The sequence below is a fragment of the Ursus maritimus genome, unplaced genomic scaffold (assembly GCF_017311325.1).
Source record: "Ursus maritimus isolate PB19 unplaced genomic scaffold, ASM1731132v1 scaffold_25, whole genome shotgun sequence".
NCBI lineage: Eukaryota > Metazoa > Chordata > Mammalia > Carnivora > Ursidae > Ursus > Ursus maritimus.
Genome location: NW_024425008.1, coordinates 9,598,272 through 9,612,583, shown reverse-complemented (window position 1 = coordinate 9,612,583; position 14,312 = coordinate 9,598,272). Strand labels below are relative to the sequence as shown.

The window sequence follows — 14,312 nt, the reverse complement described above, 5'->3', positions numbered from 1 at the left end:
TCCAGTTTTGTCCCCACTTCTCCCCTTCACGACCTTTTGCTGTCTCCACTCTGCACTTCACTTCCCACCAACACCGCAGACCCACCCTGACGTGTCCGCCCGAGCTGCCCCTCCGCCTGGAGGTCCCTCTCCTGCCCCTCTGCCTGGTGACATCCACCCAGCTTTTCAAAATCTGTCTCCTCCCTGGATATGTCCTCATGCTCGCACACACACACACACACACACATGCACACACACAGCACGCACACACATGCACGCACACACGCGCGCACGCACACACAAGGTACCCTTGCATCTCTGCAATCCTACAGCGCTCTGTTAAATCTCATGGAACGTCTCCTTCTTCACATTGTCTCACAGTCTCTGTTTGCCGATTGGACACCCCCCTCCCGCCCCCATGAGCCCCAAGAGGTTGCAGGTACAGCTCCGGGCACCTGGCTGCTATCGCCCCGCAAAACCACGCACACAGAGGTACTCCCTAAATGCCACAGGACATTGATGGCCACGTGCGCAAACATAGCTATCTATCCACCTGACCTAAAAGCCTTTCTGAAAGTCATCTGTCCCCCACAGACACTGCCCAAGGTCCACGGCACCCACAATAGCACCGCTGATAACCCCGCTCCGTTTCCATGTTTAGAAGGGCACAGAGGAGTGAAATTCGGAGCGAGTGTCCTCCAGGAGAATGTGTAAGTACATGCACACGGCTGATTCTCTGTCCCCAAGTCCAAAGTGAAAGTCCCCAGCATGCTTGATAACACAAGAGTCAGCAGAGAGAAAGAGAGACGCAGGCAAGGAGTCTTGACGATAAGGAGTCACCAACAAGCAGCACAGGGGTTAAGTCCCAGCCAAACAATCTTTCTCGAAGTCAGTGTAAGAAACTCGAAAGCATGCATTACCTGTTAGGCTCTGAAACAGGGGCACACAATTCAGGGGTACTACAAAGGGTTTTCTTGCGAGTGCCTTAATTCAGAACATGGTCCCTGAGTTTTCCTTCTGCCCTGGCCCTGAGCTCCTGTCTGCTCTGCCAGGCAGATCTGAAACGCTTTCCTCTGAAGCAGGGAGTTTATTTCGGGCCCACCGCATGACCAGTGATGGCAAGCCAAACTATAAGATGTTGTGCATCTCGGATGTCCTATTTGAAGATCGCACGGAGGAGGCCGTCCCGCCGCCTTCCGTCCCTCCACGGTGCGTCAATTACGTACCTCGCGGCAGAGAGCATCTCCGAGCACTGGCCCTCACGTGACGTCGTCATTTGTGATCCTTGACATGGAGGCCATATATGGGTATGTTTCTGGAACTCCCCAGGAGGGAGCCAGAGAGGAGAGACACAGGGAGGGTGAGAGACAGAGAGAGAGAGGGAGAGAGGGTGGGGAGTCAGAGCCCAGAGATTAGGAGACAGAGGGGGAGGACACTGGGGGACAGGAGAGGGGAGGGAAGTGCAAAGAGGTGATGGAGAGGAGGAAGGAAAGGAAGAGGTGCAGGAGGAGAGGGGATGAGGCATAAATGAGAGGGGAAAGAAGAGGTCATTGGGGAAAACAGGGAAGCAAGGGAGAGGGACACTGAAATAATCCGGGGATGAAAAGGGAGCGTGGAAGACAGAAGAACAGAGGGAGAGAGCCGTGGGGTCTTGGGGTCTCGGGGACAGAAGGGGGAGGGAGAGGGCGAGGGGAAGGTGGGGGAGGCAGGGAGGCTGGGAAGAGGGCAGGGAGAAGGACGGATGGAGGGAAGGCGGAGAGGCAGAAGATGAACAGGAGCAGAGGGAAAAGAGCGGGAGGGAAGTCTGTTTGGGTTTGGGGATAAGCGGCCTTGGCAGACACCTTGAGCATGCCCCGGGATCCAGCTGCGGGCTGTCATGGGATGGGGCTGGGCTGCAAAAGACAGGGGAACCAACGAGCAAACAAACTAGCACGTGCACCAGCCTTGGCAGCCGCACATAGCGGAGGGAAGCCTTCCTCCAGCACACAGCCCCTGTTTCTGGAATAGAGCGAATGGCACAAAATGTCAGCATCAGGTGGCAGAGACATCCTCAGCCACACGCACTGAGCATCCAGGATGCCCCTGGCACGCTGCCAGGCAGCGACATCCCCACTGGCTGGAGGGAGGGAGAGGACTGGTACTGTCACTTGGTCCGTTTTTCTAAATGGAAAATGATTTCAATTTCAAAGGCCCTTTGCCCTTGGAGGATATTGGATTTACGACCCCCTAGCATGATTTTCTTATCAAGTCAATCGCAGGAGAACCTCAGGATGCCTTTACAGTCTCTTGGAATGTTCCACCTGGAAATAAATCTCAGCGAATGCAGGGTACCCTGGGTTCTGGTTGAGTTTCTGGACGTCTGATCTGGTCCCGGGGATTGGACAACATGATCAGTCCCAGGCTGTCTCCCAGCTACTCAGCTCTGGCACCTGCCAAATCATGTCATCGCCCCAGCTGGGGCTGCTACAGTTGGTGGCCCCTCAAGGTTAGCTCATGCTCAGCCCCTCCCAGACCTTTGTGCCAAGGTCTGGGTGTGAGAGAAGAGCAGTGAGGGAGGGGCCATCCAGGTCTCTTTACTGTTTGGGGATTTTCCTTGGCAGGAGGAAATTCTAGAGGGTCCCGCGGCATACATCCCTGGGGTCCCGCTGCTTCCATGGGCCCCCTGCCAGGGGTGGGGCACAGGTTCCTCTGCTCTCTAACTGCCCAGACCCCCTCCCCAGATGTGGCCTCGGGGCGGGCCACGGGCAGGCACAGCGTCCCTTCTCAAAGTGGCCTTCCGCCTTACCCCTCTCTCCCAATCCAGACAATCTCCCGTCGTCGAGTCAGCTGGAGAAACTCACTCTCCAAACCCTGTTGCCTTGTGCCTCCACTCCGCTTTTGAAAATCAAGAGCCTAAATCGTGGGTAAAGAGTCACAGGGAACAGAAAGGGCGCTGGGGGTGGCCAGCAGCGGGAGGGTCTAGCCGGGCACACTTACACTAAAATACGGCATCATCTGTGGGTGGGGGGCTGGGGTAACGGGGTGACGGCCATGAAGGAGGGCACGGGATGGAATGAGCCCTGGGTGTTGCACGCACCCGATGAGTCCCTGAACTAGACCTCTGAAACTAACGATATGCTATATGTTAATGAATTGAATTCAAATAAAACAAAATTAAAAAAAATAAATGGCATCATCCTGCTGTACTCACACAACCTTCCTGGCACCCCCACCTCACAGAGGGGGAAACTGAGGCTCAGGGGGTTGGGGGACCTTGTCCATCCTCCCACGATGTGTAAGTAATGGTTTAGATCTGAGCCACAGCTGCCTGACATAAAAAGCGGTGCTTTTAACCACAGCTCTACCCGCCACCCCTCTGCCTCCTCCCCCCATATAACAGGGAATCCAAATGTTGGGGCAGAACAAGGAACCCCACAAGGTTACGAAAGTCAATGGATGAATGTTTGCTTTCCCCTGGGTCCTTACTCGTCAAAGTTGGGAGGCTTGACGCTGCAGTAACGGTCCACAAAGCCCAAGCCAAGGACAGGTTGGCCTGTCTGTTGACATCACAGGCTGCTCCCTCCAGACTCGGCAGTGAACCCCATTAAACCTGCCTATGCCTGCCTCTACCCCAGAGACTCTCTATTGTTACTATTATTTTATTCATTTATTTATTTTTTAGAAAGGAGAGAGAGACAGTGAGGGGAAAGGAACAGAGGCAGAGAGAGAGAGAGAATCCTAAGCAGACTCCACACCCAGCATGGAGCCCAACACGGGGCTCGATCTCATGACCCTGAGATCATGACCTGAGCTGAAATCAAGAGTTGGATGCTTAACCAACTGAACCACCCAGGCGCCCCCCTACCCCACACTTTCTTATGAATTCATCTGAGTCGAGGCCTGAACAGCACTGATTTCTTATGACTTTTTATTAACGTATTATATACACATGAAAAGTACAGCTCACTAGAAAGTCACAAACGGAGGACACTCAGCATTTGCATCAAAGAGAGGACTAGCAGCACCCTAGGAGCCCCCCCATTTTGCCCCCCTCCTCTGCCCCACCTCAACACCACCACCCATCTCCTCCTGCCAAGGGTGGGTGACCACTCCCCTGACCTCTGACAGTAAAGGTTGTTCTGAATGTCCTAAGAATAACACCACACCTGTGTCTTCTTTCATTCAATGGTGTGTGGTGAGATTGGCCCAGGTTCTGGGGTGTTCCTTCTCACGGCCGTGTGGTATTCCATGCTGACTACGCCCAGCTTATCTGTTCTGCTGGTGGGCATCTGGGCAGGTTGGGACAGTTAGGAATATAGAGCTACGAACATTCCAGTACGTGTCTCTTGGTGCATGCGTGTCCTCATTTCTGTTGGGTACGCACCTCAGATGGGAGTCGCTGGGTCATGGGATGGGCGTGTGTCCAACTTACGTAAAACTGTCAGTATTCCAGAGTTGTACCAATTTGCATTCCCGTCAGCCATGTATAAGAGTTCCAGTCACTCCATCTTTTTTCATATCATCCATTCTGATGGGCTGTGGTGGAATCTTGTTGCAGCTTTAATTTGCACGCCCCTGATGACAAATGACACTGAGCTTCCGAGAATCCCTGGCCTCCGTGATCTCTGGAGCCTGCCCAGGGTCTCCGACTTTGTATAAGACCCCAGAGGTGGGCCTGTGGAACGGCCCTCTAGGGAGCATTTTTATGGGGACAGAAAAGGGTAAAAGAGGGATGGGTAGATGCTGGGACTGAGAGCAAACAACTGGTCAACCTGCAGGGGAGCAGGAAGAAGGATGTGACCCCCAAGACAAAGTCCCCAAGGCTCTCACAGGGCACCAGGAAGCTTCTACTTTCTGATCCTAAATAGAACCCAGCCTCCCTCCCTCTTGAGTCCCCTATCCTGTTTTATTTTTCTCTATAACACTTACCACCCCCCTTACTTATTACGGATTGATGTCATTTGTGTGTTGCCTTTCTCTCCCATCTAGAATAGTCTTGCTGTTCACTGCTGAGTGTCAGTGCCTACAACAGTGCCTAGCATACAGTAAGTGCCCATTAAGTAACCATTGAATGTATCTGCTGACATTCAAGCCACACAGCTCCTAGGTCTCAACTGGGGAGGGCTATAGCCTGCCTGCCAGCCTCAGCCTGACTCTTGGCCACACACACGCGCGCACACACACACCCCTCTATTTATGGGAATTCAGATTAAAATAAACAAGAAGGGAAGCCTGGAAGGGATAGACCAGGTGTGTGCGTGTGCGTGTGCGTGCATGTGATGGGGAAGCAGGTCACAGAGCCCTACAGCTAGTAGGACCCAGAGAGGACGCCAACACCAGCACATTTTCCTATGACAGTGATACCTCTTCCAGGAAGGAGAGAAAGAGAGGAAGCGCCAGCTAAGTGGGAGGAGGGAGCTGAGATGTGGGTCAGTGCCAAGTCCGGGGACGGCTCTGATCCAGCAATGGAATATCAGCCGCTAAAATAAGCACCCTGTGGCCTTGGCATCCTGGCCCCCAGCCCTGGCTGCCTCTTGATATTAGTTTATTTTGGTTTCAAGAGATGAAGAACAGACAAGAGTGCAGTCCTCACCCTGGACAGCATCCTGGATGGGGGAGGGGGCGGACAGAGGACAGACGGCAGGCGGTGAGGTGGGGGCCCACAAAGGCCAAGTCCTGGGAAGGAGGAAGGTGCCTCTATGGAAAAGTTAGGAGGGGATCAAGGAGAAGGCAGAGACAAATCCCAGCCTTTCTTCCTTTCTTTAAAGTGGGTACTGTGTCCTCTGATGTGTGGCCGACAGTGTTTTCCTCTAGAACAATCTGGACCCCCTCAACCTCACAGCTCAGGGGGCTGAGGCAACCTCCCAGCTCAGGGGGCCATGGGAGAGAAGACAATCTTCCCATTTCTAGAGAGCAGAGTGGGGGCATGGCCCTCGCCCCTTCAGACGGGAGGAAGGGGCAGGCCAACCTCATGCCCTATCAACACCCTACATGTGGGGATGAAACCAGTAGGAGGAGGGCCCCTAGGGACTGGCAAAGGGCTGCCTGGTCCAGCCCTCTTCTCTCCAATGCCCCACGTGCATGTAAGGGGAGGAATAGTGGGATTTTATAAGGTTTCCATCAAAATGAGCAGACCTGAAGTACAAGCCTAATCCTGGGACGTGGGGCTCTTGATGCCGGCTGGGGCCTTCCTAAGCCATAACTGACCTCAGACAAGAGTGGCCTGGACAGAGCCACAGGACGGAAAGACATGGCCGAGCCATGGGCTCAGCTAGCCTCACTGCTCCCTACTCTGAATCCCTCATACAAACCCCCGACCTTCCTCGGCTGGCAGTGCTGAGCGACCCCTGCCCAGAGCGCAGAGTGAGGCCATCTGGCACGTGGCTCTCAGCCCCTGGGGAAAGACCCATCTGCTGCAGAAACCCTGGAGTCCAGGCCCATCTGTGTGAGAGTCTGACCTCCTCCAGTGGATGTCCTGCCCCTGGAGGGTGTTCCGGGCCTGGTAGGGACACGGCTGGGACATGCTTGGCCAATCCTGTGCAGATGATATCTTCCTTGTTGGGAGAGGCCGCCCACGTGCAATCCCAGGGAGCGCCACGCCGCCCCGTTTCTAGCACGGGCCTCGGGGTTACATAATCCCCGCCTATTCCTCCCTTGCCGAGGGACCCTGGCCACAGCCCCGCACCTCACTGAATCTGTCTCATCTTCGGAGAAAGATGGGAGTGACAAGTCCTCTGTCCGATGGCTCTTAGGGGGTTAGATGAGATCCCAGGGCTCAGCACTCCGGAGACACTCAGCCTCGGCTCTTCTCCCTCCGCACCTGCCACCTACAGGGGCTTGTGTAGGAGGGGAAGGCATCTCCCATGGTTCAGGTGAGCGTAGGCGGCCAGTGGACCTTGGGCTGATCCATCCTGGAGGCTGCTGGCCCTGTTGGCTGGTCAGGTCTCTTGGTCCCCTCCAGGGCCTGATGTCAAGGTGCCTGAGTCACCCTTGGGAACTCAGAAACAAAGTTCAACCCAAGTTAACTGCTGGGAACAGGTTTTCCGTGAACATCCACGGGTCCATAGCAGGGCCGGGAGCTTCCTAGCGCCCTTTGGTAGGAGAGAAAGTACTCCTGCGAGCAGACCCGACCAGTCAGCCTCCTTCCCAGGGATGAGCCACTGGCTGTGTCGGATGCTGTAGGGCCGGCTGGACACAGCAGCTCCTGGCTGGGGCCAGTCGCAGACCCATTCGCTCTGTAGCTGGGTGAAGAGGGGAAGGCAGATGCCTCTCTGGGTCCCTGGGCCGGCCACTCTGGAGGCAGAGCTCACAGGGAGCGCAGCTGTTTCGGATCTGGCAGCTGCAGGGCAGTGGACTGCTCCCAGGCTCTGCTCCTGGGGGAATCCAAAGTGGCCAGTGATGTGACATCACAGAGGTGTCAGCCAGCGCCACTGCTCTGGGGACAGCGCTGGGTTTGCTCTGAGGAGGAGGGCCCGGGTTCTGGGTGTGACGGGGTAGGGGGTGGCCCCGGCACCCCGCTGCATGGCTGCCCCCGGGGGCGGAGTCAGCATCCCACTGTTACAGGTGGAAACCCCAAGGCCCTGCTGGGACTTGCCTGAACTTGGTGACGGTGACACGTCAGCCCACACAGAACTGAAGGAGCAAAGAATGTGGGAACGGGAAGGTCGTGGGAGTTCATCTGCGCCAGCATCCTTTTTCTGAGGCAAGGGAACCCGGGCTGGAGCGCAGGAGGAGCCAAGGCTTTGTGGAGGCCACTGCTTCCAGAAACCCACTCCCGCCTTCTCCGCAGCTCCCTCCCAAGCTTACAGTGGGAGCTTAGTTGTCGATCGTCACATCTGCTGCGGACCCTACCTCCCCAGCTGTTGGGCAAATGGGCAGGAAGCCCACCACACCAAGGCAAGATGAGCTCAGCAGCTCATTTAAGATGCCTGCTACCCCCTGGAGAATCCCAGAAATACTCGGGTGGGGAGGACGTGGTTTACAATAGACCACAAGCCCCAGTGAACAACTGGAGGCTTCAAGCACGGGCAGTTTGGGGGTCAATGTCATTGTGCCTCATTGTTCCCAATCCAAGGGGTCAGGTTGGGGCCACTTCCAGCACAGGATCACTTGGGAGGTGACTGCGCTGGATCTCCCTGTGGAGCCCAGTGACCAAAAGTCCAGACTCTGAACGGTCATCCGCCAGCTCCACCACGTGCTCGCTGTGTGACCTTGGACCACTTACTTAACCTCTCTGGGCCTCGGCTTCCTGATATACAAAATGAAGAATGACAGTACCCACACTCATAAGAAAGTATCTATATCTTCCTTAGAGTAAAGACTTATAAATGCTAGTGGTTGTTATTAGTTGAAACTTCCTTATAGAGACAGAGGATAAACAGTACTTCTTCACTGGGGACAATTTCCTCCCAGGGGACATTGGACAATTCCTGGAGACATTTTTGGTAGCCACCACTGAAGGGGGGTTGCTCCTGGCATCTAGTGGGTAGAGGCTGGGGATGCTTCTAAATATCTTATAAAGTCTAAAGAAACAAACACCCTACAAAGCACAGAACAGCCTCCCCGGTATAGAATTAATGGTCCGAGCGTCCACGGGGCTGTGGTGGACTTGCCACGGGAAAAAGGCCGGTGGGAAGAAAATGAGGTCTGCACTGAGTGGATGAGGGGGAGGCTCCCCTTCACTCCTGGGGATGGCTTTGGGTTTCAGGAATAGCTGCCCTCGAGGGGGCCAGGTGTTTGGATTTCCAATGCCTTTGACTGTTACAGGACTGGCTCCTTGAACGGGCTCGTAAACCAGCCCTGAAGGTCACCAGCAGAGGGAAATGCAGTCGCGGTTTGAGAAAAGCGAAAGGAACAGCCTTGGCGATCAGTATGAAGGTTGGGGTTTCTGCATTTAGCAAGAAAGGGGGGTCCCCAGGTGGGTCTCAGCTCTGCTGGGCCAGGCTCCTGCCATCGGTGGTCCATGCAGACACGCGCACGCAGGTGCCCACCACGCACACGGAGCTCACATTCTTGAAGTGAAGGAGAGAGGTACATTTCACCCACCAGCTGGCACGACAGTTGGTGAATAACTAGTCTTACAAAAAAATTAAACAGCTGTTGAAGTTTCTCGTTTTCTAGAAATACGGCTCTCCGTGTCTTTCTTGGTGCGTGTGCGCACTTGCGTGCACATTGAAATGCTTGGACTTCGCCACCCGCATGCTGGTCTTGGCCCTTCTGGAAAGTTCTGCGCAACCCTATACAAAGCTTTCCCCTCTCCGGAGCCCTAACTGGAGAAGAGGCGCTGTGAAGACTACAGACCCCTGCAAACTGTGAGTGTCTGTGAAACCAGAGCAGGCAGCTACACACGGGTACCTTTGTTCTCCGAGATCAAGAATCCTGCTTGTCAGTTGGAGTTCAAATCAAGCCTACCTACATATTTTCAAAACAGAAACAGAAAATGGGATAAGAACAACTTTGGAAGAGTCCCTGAATCCTGGGATTCCACCTCTCATCCTATGTAATTTCCAAATAATGGCCGTTGACCAGAATTCATTTAGCGTGCTTGCTGCCGATCTTTGTGCACGAAGACGCTCTCACACCCATGCACTCTCACCGTGTTGCACGTGACCCAGGGAGGCTGGATCCCCATCCCCCCCCCCACCAGCCCCTGGGACCCCTGGCATGAGCGGACACCGGGAAGGAGGGCATGATGGGGAGTGGGTGATGGGACTGTCCCCATCTTACAGCTAAGGACGTGGGGGCTCAGAGACTTTAAGATACATTTCCAAGTTAGTACACGGTTCAGATTTTTTAAATTCCTTTCTCTCTCTGTGCTTCCCTTTGTCCCTTACTTCCCAGTTTTCCTGGTGCCGCAGACGCCGGCCAGCATCGGCTCCGAACTGCACTGTCATAGCTCCTGGCCTGGCCCCTGAAGAGCGTGTGACCCGGGCACACACCCACGCCCGCGGCAGCCAGGACTCGGCTCGGGTGGGGGCGGACGGCCTGCAGCTCTCGGGCGCTGGCACTGGGCTCCTGGGATGGGAACGGACTTTTCTGTTGATGCAGGGCCTGTTCTGTGGCCCCTAGGTCCTCGCCCTTCCCTTGGGGCCCCTGGGCCTATATTTACCAGCAGTTTCGGGCTGACAGGAGCAGGTGTCTGCCGTGCGGAGAGTCTTGGGGGAGAGTGCTCTGCGGGCTGCGGTGCCCAGCGGCCAGCTGTCTGGCTCGGGCAGTCCAGGGGTCTGTCTGGCCAAGGGCGGCTGCCTTCTTTCCCGTCTGTCCTTTCCCGAGGGCGGGAAAGGCGGATCCTGGGAGCCTCTAAACAGGCCCAGCTTCCTGCCTGTTGCCTCCGAGGCCCCTGTGACCAGCCCCGCACACCTTCCTCGGCCCCTCTTCTCACTCAACGCCCCCACCCTCACTCCACCTGCCTGCACACTGGGCCCTTGGACCCTCTTAGACTTGAACGCCCGCTCCCTCCAGCCCTCAAGCAGGTTCCACAGAGCAGGGGTGCGGGGTGGGGCAGACGGGTGCTGCTCCCGCTGAGTGTCTGGTGCCCCAGGCGGCTGATCGCCCCCACCCCAAGCAGGCCCTTCTCACCTGTTGGCTGGGGTGACAGCTAGCACCTTTCTCACGTGGCTGGTGTAAGGCTGACCTAAGAAAAGCACCGAGAAGTCTAAGGCAGTAGCTGCCTGAGGCAAGGGCTCAGTACCTGTGACTCCTATTTCCATCCTCAAGGCACAAAGGAAAGGCCATGAGCCCTAGTAAGAGCCAGAAGCAGTGTCAGCTGCTGGGATGTGCAAGCCCTACCTGTTGGGAGGCACGGCCTTGATCAGAGAGAAGAGGGGGGCAGGGGGCAGAGAGGAGTAAGAGGAGAGGTGGGGGCAGGGAGGAGGGGTAGAAGGAGGGATGGATCAGGGAGGAGGAGTGGGGGCAGGGAGGAGGGGTGGGAGGAGGGATGGATCAGGGAGGAGGAGTGGGGACAGGGAGGAGGGATGGGGGAGGTCTTCCAGCAAAGGGGATGCTGCTGCCCTGAGTCTTGGTGGAGGAAGCGTGTGTAGGTGCACAGGTGGGTGCCGGGCAGCCCGGGCAGAGGGCACAGCAGGAGCCAAGGTCCGGGCACTGAAGCTGGTGGCCAGCTTGGCCACCACAGGAGATGGGCATGGCCAAGTGCAGGCTGTGGGGAAGGGCGAACGTGGGCTCGAGGAGTTGGCAGGGCTGGACCAGGAGAGTTTTTGGAGTCATGCCAAGAGCCTGGACTATATGGGGGGTGGGGAGACACAAAGGGGAGTGGTGGTTTGGGGTTTGGTTGTTTTTTTTTTTTTTCTGGCAGACAAAACACTGACTCATATATCAGCCCAAGGTCAGCACGCCAGGGCAGCAGGTAGCTCTGCTTCTCAGTCGGTGACCCTGGGTTCCCAGGGTGCCAGCCATTCCTTAGAGCCTGTCGCCGTCTGTCCATCTGCCTGTCTGCATGTCTGAGGTGGGGCTGCCACAGGTTGCAGAGTTCTGCAGGCCCCGGAAAGACCAAGATCCAGGTGCCGGATGCCCCACGTCTATGCGGGTCCCCACTCCTGGCTTGTAGACGGCTCCCGGCTCGGTTTACCCTACTCCGGCAAGAGCAGCATGGGGAGGTTTTTAAGCAGTTCAGAATTATCTTTTCTTTCATTTCTACAGCCTAGTGCAAGGCACAGGGGCTGGGGTGGGGACCAAGGAAGGAGGGAGGGAGGGAGGGAGGGAGAGCGAGCGAGCTGGGGGAGGGGGAAGAGGGGGAGAGAGCCAGCTGTTTTTGTTGGGAAATACTTGGATAAAAGCGTGGGGTGGACATGACTCCCACCTCATTCGGGGCCTTCAGAGGATGAGGAGGACCTCTGCAGGACAGAGTGAAGAATCTGGGTCCAGGGAGGAGGGCAGCGGGAGCAGGCAGTGTGGAGGGCCAGCCCTGCACGGGTGACCCTTCCGCGCTCCTGCACTTCTGAGGGAGGCCAGCCAGGTTCCTGGACGGTTAGGGTTGTGGCCAGTCTGCTGGGGGCAGGGTCGGTCGGGGTGGAGATAGCAGGGGGCTTAGATGGCAGGAGAGCACAGGCCCCATGATCCGTAGAAATCTCAGGGGAGGGTTTGGATGCAAGGGTCCTGAGAACCTGAGAAGCTTGGAGCCGATCACGGCAATGCCATGCGGGTGAGAGGCCCCCGTGGACACCCAGTCACCAGCGTTTGGCCTCCAATTTGCGCCTCTTGCTGGACTCTTAACAGAGCCTCTTAACAGAGGGTTGGGGGCCCACGTGTAGTATCTGTCCCTGTCCCTGTCCATTGTGGTAAGGAGTGTCCTCTGTAGGCAACATCAAGGGGGCAGAGCCCAAGGGAGATTAAGAAACCCCCGCTTCCTTTTCTAGACTGAGCTGTCTCCCTCCTTTGCTGTCAGGTCCTGCCCCGCCCTTCTGTGCCCAGCTCCATGCCCGGCAGGCTGAGCTTTGCCCAAGCATCCTCGCCCTCTGGCTTTTGACTGAGTCCAGCCAATGGGAGGCCAAGTGGGCAGGACCAGGTGGAGGAGGCAGGGTATTTATTTCTCCAGCTCCTCTTCTGCTTGGCACCACGGTTCTGACGGGGACTCCATCTTCCATATCTGCAGCACCTGTCGGGCTGGACTCTGGATGCCTCGCTCGGCCTTGGTGCCCATGACCCCACCCACATCTCTACCAGTTCATTACTTCTCTTTATTTACCTTACGCATGTGCCCATGGTGTTTTGTGGTTGGGGTCATCAGACAAAATATAGGATGCCCGGTTTCCTTTAAATTTCAGATAAGCAACAAATACTTTTAGTATAAATATATCCTAAATATGGCATGGGACGTACTTACACTAAAAAATTCCTTGCTGTTTATCTGAAATTCACATCACATCTTTTTCTTTCCAAATCTGACAATCCTACCTGCAGGGCCCCTGATTGATACACTAATTGTCCCTCAGGTCATGGAACATTTCCGGCCACCCAACTAGAGGAACAGGTGGGTTTGAACCCCGTACCCCCTGCCATGCAGAGACAGGACTAGGGGTTGCTTCTTTCTCAAGTTGGGACAGTGGGAGGCTGCCCTGGGGACAAGAATGTAGCCTAAAGATAAGATTGACCCAGACATCTCCCCACTTGCTGGCATCAGCCCCTAAAACGTCCCCAGGGGCACAGGCAGAAGCATCTAGGTCCTTGCTCCCACGAGCAGGTCCTGGACCTTGGCAGTGATGTGGCCCGATTCTCAGCAGCCTTGAGGTCACAGCAGAGCTCCGCCAGTGTTGGCAACCAGGACAAGGACATTTGGAGAGACAAAGGGCCTTAGAAAGATCTGGAGTCCTCCTGTGCACTTTAAACTGGGTGTGGAGTCAGACTGAATGCCTTCCTCTCACCCCCTTGCGATGTGATTCTGGCCCTCAGCTTCCTCATCCCTAACAGGGGACAGGGATTCCTAGAGGGCAGTCTGTGGTGAGATTAAATCAAGGACTGCTCATGGCACTCACGCAGTGAGAAACAGGGTCAGGCCTAAACTGAGGTCTGCCCACCTCCCAGGGCCCAGACTCTCGTCCTCTGAATTAGGAAACAGTGGTTGCCATACCAGATCCCAAACACCCAACGGCTCAAACACAATAGTGTGTTTCTCCCTCTTGCAAACCTACACGCAGCTACCGTTCTTCCTCAGCACACAGCTCTCTGCCCGGAGGCGACTCAGGGACCCAGGCTGCGTCTGTGGGTGGCTCTGCCGTCGTGCGGGCCTTCCCGGGCCGCCGCGCCCGTGGGCACAGAGGTGCAAGCAGAGAGAGCGCGCAAAGGAGGACACAGAGAACATTCTGTCCGCCTGGCCTGGACGGGGTAGACATTCCTCGCGTTGTATGGGCTAGCTCGTGGTCCCCTGGCCACTTGTAACTTCACACAGGCTGGGAAATGTTTTCTGGCTCTGTTCCCAGGAAGAAGGGGAAACAGTTTCCGAGGTGGCCAGTGACCTCGGCTCCACTTCCTTGCCACCCCCCCCCCCGAAACCACACAACTGACAATACCTAGGAGGATTTGCGAGGAGGACCCAGGAACCGGTAGCCCCAAAGAAATGAGACTTCGGTTCTTGGTTTGGGTTCCCCGGAAGCAGACTAGGATTTGAGTTTACGCTGTATTGGGGGGTGTCGCACAGAACATGGTCGAGGGGTAGGGAAGTGAAACCGAAGAGGAGAGTCAGCAAAGGGCATATTCTCGGGCCTGTCTGCACTGTGGGGAAGCCTGCAGGGAACTCTGGGAGCCCACGTGGGACCAGAGCGTCTGAGCCGTCCCGTTACTGGAGGCCGAGTGGAGTGTGGATAATTCTCCCATCAGCCGGCAGTTGAGGGCTGGTGATTCCA

The 14,312-nt window shown here is 56.0% G+C and overlaps 1 protein-coding gene and 1 long non-coding RNA gene across 2 annotated transcripts in view; one reads left to right on the top strand and one right to left on the bottom strand.

Annotated features, from left to right (window-relative positions):
* ASB2 (ankyrin repeat and SOCS box containing 2) overlaps positions 1-1,376 on the bottom strand; it is a 37,580-nt gene extending 36,204 nt beyond the window's left edge. Inside the window, exon 1 of the mRNA XM_040641490.1 lies at positions 1,206-1,376. The gene's annotated coding sequence lies outside the window, so the exon portion shown is untranslated. The remainder of the gene's footprint in view (positions 1-1,205) is intronic.
* The window catches only part of LOC121105211, a 4,101-nt gene extending 879 nt beyond the window's left edge, over positions 1-3,222 (top strand). Inside the window, exons 2-4 of the long non-coding RNA XR_005837637.1 lie at positions 574-689; positions 1,059-1,286; positions 2,783-3,222. This is a non-coding gene — a long non-coding RNA (uncharacterized LOC121105211). The remainder of the gene's footprint in view (positions 1-573; positions 690-1,058; positions 1,287-2,782) is intronic.
* Positions 3,223-14,312: the final 11,090 nt, after the last annotated feature.